This window comes from Lolium perenne, chromosome 3 (assembly GCF_019359855.2).
Source record: "Lolium perenne isolate Kyuss_39 chromosome 3, Kyuss_2.0, whole genome shotgun sequence".
Lineage (NCBI taxonomy): Eukaryota > Viridiplantae > Streptophyta > Magnoliopsida > Poales > Poaceae > Lolium > Lolium perenne.
In genome coordinates, this window is record NC_067246.2 from 2,108,117 (window position 1) to 2,118,832 (window position 10,716).

The 10,716-nt window shown below is 43.5% G+C and overlaps 1 pseudogene; it reads left to right on the forward strand.

Annotated features, from left to right (window-relative positions):
- The first annotated feature begins 396 nt into the window (after nucleotides 1–396).
- Nucleotides 397–6,170, forward strand: LOC139837449 (uncharacterized; annotated as a pseudogene).
- Nucleotides 6,171–10,716: the final 4,546 nt, after the last annotated feature.

The following is a 10,716-nucleotide window of genomic DNA, read 5'->3' on the forward strand; positions in this document are numbered from 1 at the left end:
AGGGTTGTACTGTATCAAATCGGCGAGTAGAGCGAAGCGGTCGGGGGATTTTTAGGGGGTTTTCCTAGCGGAGATCGATTTTCCTAGCTAGGGTTTATCCTAGCGGAGATCTTGTTTCATGGCAGATGCATGCAGCAGTACATCTCTAGCTGGTTCATTTCCTAGCTCTTTTGGCTATTTGAGATTCAACTAGATGCTACTGTACAGTTCAATTGTCTATCATCTAATTGTTCACTGTCATTAGGGATTTATAACTGCTACTAGTGCAAATTTGGCAATTTATCATCATTAATTGCTCATTGTTTAATTATATCATCATTGCTCATTGTTTATCTATTTGTGCTATTTATAATTATCTATCATCTAATTGTGTTCACTGTTTATTAGGTTGATACCATGGACCAGCATGAGGTTTGTATCTTGGTCCCAGCCAAGAAGGCCGCTGACATCGTCGACATCAGCTCATCCTCCGAAGGTGATGGTGCTACAGCTAGGATTCATGCTAGTGCAGTTAGGCATGAGCAAGAAAGTGATGGTGATGCTAGTCCTGGTGATCAGCAGGAGGAAGATGATGATGCTGCTGCTAGAGTTGCTGTCAAGCTGACTCGTCGAGGTAAAATATATACCATGCATGGAGCATATTTATTCTAGTTGCAGGATAGGTAAAATGATGTGTTATTCTTGGGCAGTCCTTCCTCTCTCATGCAGGATATATATATATATATACCATGGAGCATATATTAATTATAGTTGCAGGATAGGTAAAATGTTGTGTTAGTCTTGGGCAATCCTTCCTCTATTGATTTCCTTAATTATATGTAGGTCCCAAGATAAAGGGGGGTAAGACATTTGACAGGTATTGTGTCTTTGCCAACCTGGTGGAAATGACCCCCGAACAAGTAGAAACTCTGAAATATCAAGTTCGCAAAAGGCGCCCCGCAATTCCTTTCTATATTTGCACTATAAAGGGTGCAAGTACTGAGACAGGGAAATCCAAAATGGTAAATAATGACCACATATCAAGGATGTTTTTGCATCTTTATTTGTTGACAATGACTACATTTGACTCAAGTTTTGCATGCATCTTATAATTAATCTGCAGTACTTCACAAGGAAGTACACCCAGAAATACATCTTGAGGCATGTGGACCTTCCAGCTGATGATGTGCAAGTCTCTTTCAAGAAGGGATATGCTGTGGAAGTGAGGATGATCATGAGCAAAGGGAAGAATGCAGGTGCACAGATGACAACCAACTGGAGAGCTGTGGTGGAGAAGACCAACATGCATGAGAATGATATTTTCATGTTTTGGTTCCGCATTCGCTCCTGCGGTGGCCTGAGGTGTTCTGTTAGAAAGCTCATCTGATCTTCTAGCAGCAGGCTGGAGGTTATTGTAATGAAGTAGTAGTAGTATGTATGTGCTTGAGCTCAAGTATATGAGCGTTGAACCTCTCTGACTGATCTGGTGCTACTATGATATTATGTCGTCCTTTTGGTATGTAATATATGTGCTCATGTAATGAGCGGTGAACCAATCTTACCTGGTACTATCTTGCTAATGGCCTTTTGATCTATGCAATGTGCGTTGAACCTGTGCTATATATGTGTTCTTTTGGTACTATATATATGTAATGCTTAGATAGTTTGCTGCAATAATGCTCTTTTGGTGCTCTATATAAATGTTATGCTTAGATAGTTTGCTGCAATAATAATGCTTTTTTGGTGCTCTATATAAATGTGCTTTTGGTACTATGTAACGAGCTCAAGGCCCTAGCTCTTTTTTTATTGGTGCAATGGTGCAGAAATTAATCTTTCTTCCTTTTCTAAAAGTTGTCCTAGATAAACTATCTAAAGCTGGAAGTCTAGTTACAGGCAAGATCACTCGCACAGCTCTACTAGTTAACTGGCACCACCACACATCTAGAGGTCCTGGGTTCGAGTCCCAGGCCTCACATTTTTTCACTTCTTTTTTTTGGCGGCCAGGAGAAGCCCAAAATCCCCCGCTCAGCCAAAATCCCCCGCTCAGCTCCAACCCTAGCCAAAATCCCCCGCTCAGCCAAAATTCCAAATTTCCCCGCTCAGCTCCCCCGTTCAGCTGCAACCCTAGCCAAAATCCCCCGCTCAGCCAGATGCCCCCCAAATCGAAATCCCTCACCGACGACGGAGGAGGCGGACGGGGGCGGAGGCGGACGGCGGAAGCGCCGCGGCCGAGCAAGTGGGCGTCCTCCTGGGAAGTGGATCTCCTCGCCGTCCACCTCTCCACCACGAGCCCATCTCGACGACGAGTCCCTCTCGACGACGAGCCCCTCTCCACGATGAGCCCCTCCGCATCTCCAGGTCTGCACCCCTTTCCTCTCTCCCCTCTCAATCTGTTCTTCTCCGCCGCTAGTCTGCTGTATGAAATTGGATCATTGAACTGCTATCATTGCTTGAAACTGGAACTGCTGTGCCTTTAGCTTTCCCTAGCAAAGAATTGCACATAATTTTACTTATGGTTGCTAGTTGTGTGCTTGGTTGAATTCCATATGGACATTGATTGAATTCTAATTGCAACATTTTTGGTCATGGGCAGATGGACAGACGCTGGATTACAACACGAGTTAGAAGGCTTTCCACCGAGCACACAAATGGAGTGCGTGATTTTATGCAGTTTGTTCGCTTAAGTTTTGCCGATGATGCTTACGTGCTTTGCCCATGCCGTGGCTGTCTCAACCGGGAGACACACTGTCTAGAAAGAGTAGAGGCTCATTTGCTTCTTTATGGGATGGCAAGCACGTATGACAGATGGATCCACCATGGAGAACCATTGCAGCCTGCACATGAAGCTCGACATGGAGGTGAACCTGAAGCTGAGCATGGAGGTGACGCAGAGGCACACTATTTTGGTTTGGAAGAGGGGGATGGCTACGAAGATGATAGAATTCTTGATCTGTTTGCTGATTTGTACAACTCAGAACCGCAAGGTCGTGGACAGGACACTATCTTTGCTGATTTGATAGAGGAGGCCAAGCGCGCAGCTAGCGATGGGGGTACATTGTCAAGATTTTCCTTCACCGTGAAGTTACTCCACGCCAAGTCTTTCTACCGGATCAGCAACGTTGCATTCAACGCAATACTCCGTATTTTGTCCTTGCAGTACCCCAATAGCTCAATACCAAAGTCATATGCGGAGGCATTGAGCATAATCGGCAGGTTGGGCCTTGGTTATGATAGCATCCATGTGTTCCCGAATAACTGTGTATTATTCCGGAAGGAGCATGCCAAGCTTAATAATTGCCCCAAGTGCAATGCCTCGAGATGGAGAGATGGTCATGGTAGAAGGAAGATCCCGGAGAAGGTCTTGAGGCATTTTCCATTGATTCCAAGGCTGCAAAGAATGTTCATTTCAAAGAAACAATCAGAGGAGGTACAGTGGCACAAACTGAAGCGGCAACCCATGGACAATGAACTCAGGCATCCAGCTGACGGGGAGACGTGGAAAGATTTTGATGATATACATAAAGACTTTGCCGCTGATGCAAGGAATATAAGGCTTGGACTTGCGACGGATGGTTTTAATCCCTTTGGGAATATGAGCAACTCTTACAGCATGTGGCATGTATTTGTGGTGCCATACAACCTTCCACCGTGGGCATGCATGGATCAGTCCAACTTCATGATGACATTGCTGATCCCTGGTCCAAGCTCTCCAGGAAAGGATTTCGATGTCTTCATGGAGCCCTTGATAGAAGAGCTGCAGTTGCTCTGGCAGGGTGTACGCACATACGATGCCATGAGTACCGACAAGTTTGATCTGCGTGCTGCAATCATATGGTGTATCCACGATTACCCAGCACTCCACACTTTGTCGGGGAGGATCACAGCTGGTTACCAGGCCTGTGTGCGGTGTGACAAAGAGCCGTGCTCGAAGAGATTAAGGAACAAAATCTGCTATATTGGGCACCAGCGTTGGCTTCCTCGGCTCCATCCTTGGCGAAATAGTGATGATTTCAATGGTGCTAGTGAAAGCTGTGACAAGCCAGCGGAATTCACTAAAGAAGAGCTGCAGCAACAGCTTGACAGGGTTAAAGATGTGAGACCAGGTAAGCTTCAAAGGAAAAGGAAGCGTGAGGACGGTCAGTGTTGGAGCCGGAGGTCGTGTTTGTGGGACTTGCCATACTGGGAAGATCTAAAGCTGAGGCATAATCTCGATGTAATGCACATCGAGAAAAACATCTGTGACAATCTGCTTGGAACTTTCATGAATGTACAAGGCAAGACAAAGGACACACTGAATTTAAGGCTTGATTTGGAGGACCTGGGCATAAGAGCTGATTTGCATTTGCAGCCTGTTAGAGGTGATCCAAAATCCTTTGAGATGCCACAAGCGTGGTATACAATGACTAAACAAGAAAAGATTGCATTTTGTGAATTCATAAAAGCTGTGAGGTTTCCAGATGGGTATGCGTCTAACATATCCAAGTGTGTTGCTGCTGATAAGTGCAAGCTTCAAGGGCTGAAGACCCACGACTGTCATATCCTGCTCCAAAGGATATTACCGGCTGGCCTCCAAGGAACAATCCATGAAGATATATATGAAGCGGTTGCTGAGCTTGGAAATTTCTTCAGAGAGCTGTGCTGCAAAACACTGAAGGTAGACGTTCTGAATAGACTTGAAAAGGAAATCCCAGTCATTCTTTGCAAACTTGAGCAGATCTTCCTTCCAGCTTTCTTCGACGTGATGGTGCATTTGGCCGTCCATTTACCAAAAGAGGCAAGGCTTAGAGGCCCAGTGCAATACGGTTGGATGTACCCAGTCGAAAGAAGTTTGCTTACATTGAAGCGTTATGTCCGGAACACAGCCAGGCCTAAGGGATCGATTGCCGAAGCATATATTGTCGATGAGTGCCTGACATTTTGCTCGAGGTAATTTGACGACGTGGAAACAAGATTCAACCGTCCAGGAAGAAATCCAGAGCGGGATGAAGATTCACACGTTGGCCATGTGTTTGTTTTCAACCACGGTGTGAACTTTATTGGAGCCTGTGAATATGGGGAGGCTGGTGCTGACTATGACATGATGGTTTGGTATGTGCTCCGAAGTTGCCCTGAGGTGCAACCATACATCGAGTACGTTTCTCTTCATCCCCCATAGATATAAATGCTTGCTTTGATGTTGGCATTGCAGCCTGTCCAAATAAATAATTAGAATCTATTTTCTGTTGGCACTGCAGCATGTGCAAAGAAAAGTTGAACCAACAAGGTGGTCAGATCAATGTTGATAAATGGCTTGCCAAGGGATTTGCTAAATGGTTTCAGATTCATGTGAGATCTTTAGCTGGTTTATTTTTACAGGCTGAAAAAATGGATGATATTTTCTATGTGTGTTGCTCACCCTGGTTTGTTTTTTGCAGATTGGAAATATGCGTGATGTCAGTGCTGACCTCTATGCTTTGGCGTGCCAACCAGATCTCAGAGTGAGATAATATTCAGCATGTGTTATTGGCGGTGTTCGGTACCACACTGTTGACCGCGAGAAAAATAGAAAGACACAAAATAGTGGAATCATTTCCGAGGGATTACACGATGGTGAGATCATTGACTTCTTTGGTCAACTCAAATCCATCATCAAATTGCAGTACAACTGCAGCGGTGGCGTCCATCGGTCAGTCGTCCTCTTCCGGTGCGATTGGTTTGACCTTGGTGGTAGTAGGAGACCCGGAATCGACGATGATAGACACTTCAAAAGCGTGAACACGGGAAGGTTTTGGTACAAGAATGACCCTTTCATCCTATCATCGCAAGCAACTAAGGTTTTTTATGTGCCAGACACGCTCTTGAAAGGAAATTGGCAAGTGGTGCAGATATTTCAGCATAGACATCTATGGACCGTAACTGAAAGTGAAGCGGGACACGATGTTGCTGGATTGTCATACCAAGATGATGATTCCAGGGAAGCTCCTGTGCAAGACAGAGAAGGTACTGCACGAACTAGGTTGAGACGGGACCATGAGCGTGTGTTGGTTGATGCTGTCGTTGTGGAAAAAATGAAGAAAAGGAGGAAGGAGGTTGTTGCTGAAGAAATCGACGACGATGTAGAAAACAGCACTGATGAGACAATGTACCAGTATTGTAGTGGTGATGATGAAAACAGGACTACGTTTCCTCCAGTTTTCGATGATGATGAATAGTACCATCTTTGTAGGTGTTGTTTTGCAATCTTTGTTCTTTGTCATGTGTTATTTGTACAAGATCATGTCCCAGATTTTGGTTTTATTTGTACGGAAGACAATGGCAATGTACTGGTACTGATTTCTTCTGTTACAGCAGTTACATTGCCAATGTACTGGTAATGCTATTTTTGTGTGAAATACAATGTGTATTTGTGTACCCTGGAGTTTTGTGTTGGCACTGCTAAATTGCATTTAAATTACGGTCAATATGCTGCCACAATAATTCATCTGAAGTAGTGACTACATGCTGCTGAAATTCTGTACAAACTCGACACAAGGTGCTGCAGTATTGACAACAAATAAACCACAATTACACTTGCTACACTTGTCCAGAGTGCACATCACATACTGCAAGGAATTACACTTGCTACACTGCTACAGATAACACAACAATCTGCTTTATCTACTCTCATATTTCAGTTGCTACACATCACCCAGGTACAATAGATGGCAAAAGCTACAGATAACACCCAAATCATGAAAAGGTTACTGCCTCCATCAGCTTGCATCTTGAAAGCTTGGTTCTTCGGTTCATCGTTGCTCTGCTTCCTTCCAGCAAGCAGCGAGATTTCTTCCCGGAGCCTCTCAAGTTCTTCATCTCGATCCCAAACTGCATCACGTAGATCACGGACTAAGTCTTTGAGATACTTATCCATGGGTTCATCAACCCACTCAAAGCTGGCACACCCTATGCCACCATCAATATGAGAGCTATGAAAGATAAATGAACCAAAATAGAAATGAAATTCAGAAGGGGCAATCTGCAATTCATAAGAGGATAACTAAGAGAGCGAATTTTGCAATTTCTGTATCTTCGCCCAGGATTTGCATCACTCCATGAAATCCACTGGGGCATCATCTCGCCACACGCACAGAGGACGGCGAGCCCGTAACTGAACGGCGGCTGCCGATACGGGATTGGCTTGCCCGGGTGCCGGCGGCGACGCGACAACGCTCCCGACCTCAAAGAACTGCCTGACGCCGCCATCGATGATCCTGGATTTTGATTTCGGATGCAATGCAAGAAGCTGGTTCGATGCGATGCAAGAAGGAGGTCGAACCCTAGATGCGAGGAAGAGGACGACCGCACCTGGTGCACACTTGGTTCGACCGCACCTGATGCGCACCCGGTTTGACCACACCTGGTATTTGCTATAATATTTTTGGAATAAGTAACTTCCTATCTTTGCTATGTCAACAACTGAAGCGTACCGCAGCGGTTCGGTCGAGGATTCGTGCTCGGTCGAGGGTTTGACTCCTCTCAAGAGCAGTTTTTGCCTATTAATTTGCGCGAGCGCAGTGCATCTACCGCATGGGCCGTCGGACTAGCTATTCATTCACCGCTTGGGCCGTCGTGATAACAGTGGGGCTGGCCCATTAAAATAGAGATATATCATAAAGAGCCCAATAGAGGACAACCCAACAGAGCAGGATATCACCAGCAGCCCAACACAAGGGTGGGCAGCACAGGGAAAAAAATAGCGAGATGCATAGGTCCCACATGTCTGAGGAAAAGTGATGACATGGCAGCCAAGTCACATCTTCAATTACGCGGAAAGCCGAACGACGATCTTGTTTCGTCGCAATAGGCTGCACTAGAACGTCGTAATCCTTCCCGGTTAGATTATGACGTTTTCGTTTACGCGGCTAACGACGTTTCTGCCCCAGAACGTCACTATTTTCAAGGGGTTTGCCCCCCTCCAGCGGCCAACGACGGTGTGGCTGAAAAACGTCACGAAATTATGACGTTTTCCTACAGCGTCACTATTAAAACGTCATAGTTGGACAGTTTTCTTGTAGTGACATACGTACAAGGACTCCATGCGGAAGGATGTTTTAAAATTTTCTTCGTTCCCTTTTATTTGTTTTCAAAACTGGCTGAAATGGTCAATATTGCTATTCGTAACAAGGCATTGAATGTTCAAAAATATAAGTGGTTATTTGATACAATGACTACTAGCGTAAAATATTTTAGCAAATTTTTAGGAGAAAAGTATCATCCACTTGCAGTTCAAATTTGAATTACTTTCGAAAAATCGACATAAGGTCATTTAAATGAGAAAAAGTAGATTGATAGCTTTAAAATTCTTAATAAATAGGCATTATCCTTCCAAACGGCTAAGTTTGTGTGAAAATTTAGTGATTTAATTTTGCAACATATTCTCTGTGCTTAACCAAAAACCAAATTTTTGGTCCTTGGAAGATGGATTTTTTTTGTTTGCATAAGGTGGCAGCTCACTTTGATAGTGTCGTTTTCCATGGCAATTTACACCTCCATGCAAAATATTGGGCTCATTACCATGAAAATTATTTTTTGGTGCATCTCTTACAATGTTTATTATATGACCGTGTTTAATTGTCTCCTACATCGCACACCATTTTTTGTTAGTGTGTGATTGCCTCATACTCCATGTATGGTACAAGATACCTTGGTGCAAAAAGCATGTGCAATGCATCACGGAAAAAACCTTTTAGCATTTAGAAAATGGAAAAACATTTTTCTACTTTGACACTATAGGTTAGTATGGTACAAGATACCTTGGTGCAAAAAGTAGACCTATTATGATAAAAAAATACTCACATTCAAATTCAGACAAATCTAAGATAACTTTCATGGAAGGAAGGGAGTACTTCTTGGTGCCAGTGGCAGATCCAAAGGGTGGCTAGGCTGGGTGGTGCATGGACCACCCTGAAATTTCAATATAGCCTATAAATCATTAAAAAAATAAAAAAAATTGTACTGTTGGACCACCCTGACATTTTGTGTTGGATCCGCCACTACTTGGTGCATCACACACAATTTTTATTCTGAAACCATATGTGATTGTCTCCTACATCCCACGGCTTTTTTTTTAAATCCATGTGTGATGCATCATGCCCGATTTTTCCTGAAAGGTACACGGTTCTCTTATATCGCAAACCAAAAATAATCAAAGGGTATGCAATTTCTAACACTATAAAGTTTAGCCCTTTCCATATGCGAACAGGGACGTTAAAAGGGCTGATATGTACTACTGTAGGAAGATAGATGATGTTTTCTGACGAGATAATCATCTTGTCGTACACAAACCAACCAATGATATTTTAGTGAGATGGAGAGCGACACAAACTCTATAAATGGAGGCGCCACCGCCAACTCCACTTGCTCTTTGTAGGCAACTATAAATTCTGGTGGAGTACTATAGCCAATTTTTGTGGATGCCTCTTTGGAAAGCGACACAAAATCCATAAAAAAGGAGGGTCTATGTAAGCAGCAATTTGACAATACATTTGTTCGAACCACTTGCATTGACAGCAGCGCAGATCCAATAACTACGATGTATTGACCAAGAACTTGAAGATCGACACAATTTGGTGTCTGGTGTGTAGCGGGCCAGATGCTAATACATGCCGGATATCCTTATTTATTCGTCCACTATGCCAGAAAGCTAATCTACAAGGACGTAGGCATGCTAGTTGAACCGCGGTGATTCCAGCTGAAAATACACCATACTCAGAAATATTTGCAGAATTCTTCGAAATTACTGAATTCTTCAGGAAAAAAAAAAGAAATTAGCGAGGTTTTACGTTTGAGCAGAGTAGTACACTAGTGACTAGTACTACGGCCAGTTTCTGCTTTTCTCGTGCAGTCGCTTGGCAACTCACCCTCTTCCTGTCCTCTCTCGGTCAAATAGCTAGCTGTTTTTCTCAAAGAATTCAAACAACAACCTTTCATGAACAAGTCATGCACCTCACTTCCGCTATCACAAATAGTTTAAACAAGATAGAAAACATTATCTGATTCAACTGATGTTTCACGATCACGAAACGGCCTGGATGTATTGAAACTTCAAAGCGGTTAGGAAAAAAATGTGTTCAGTTGACTTGTTCATCCCGAACAGGGAATTAGGGGCTGAGGGTTCTTTTTTCATACGATGGTAGAAAGATTTTATTCATTCAATGATAAGTACAGGTCAAAGGCGTACATAAAGCCTTTCAGATCTAGATGTTCAGATGTTCTTTGAGTTGAGCAAGGTAATCTGCATCTCATGGGTGTCTTATTTATGTTTTTGCGGGGAGGACTGACATGTGTGTCCATGTATGAACAGCGGTACAACGTATTATGGGAACATCAACACTACGATCTCAAACACTGCCATTGCTGAAAATGTGAAGCGTTATATAAAATTAACATCTAGATATCGACTTAGCTGCTTCACTAATCATTGTGGTGTCACTTAGGCTCCAGATAGATTGTTGTATTTAATCCTGAGCTTCCAGCATACACCGTCGACTACCTAATTACGTGGTACTTACGACGGAACACATACTCATGCAGTCTGTGGCTCTGACGAAACTGATAAAAACAAACCGGTGACAGCAGCTAGCTGAAGAAGTGAAGAGCTAAACTGGACCTATATACAGCACAACAAGGTTATTCAGGACATCATGCTAACTGAGATTTTCTGAAGAAGTTTTTTCTGTTCCTAGAGGTGCCAATGGCCTTTTATGTGTTGGTTTGAAG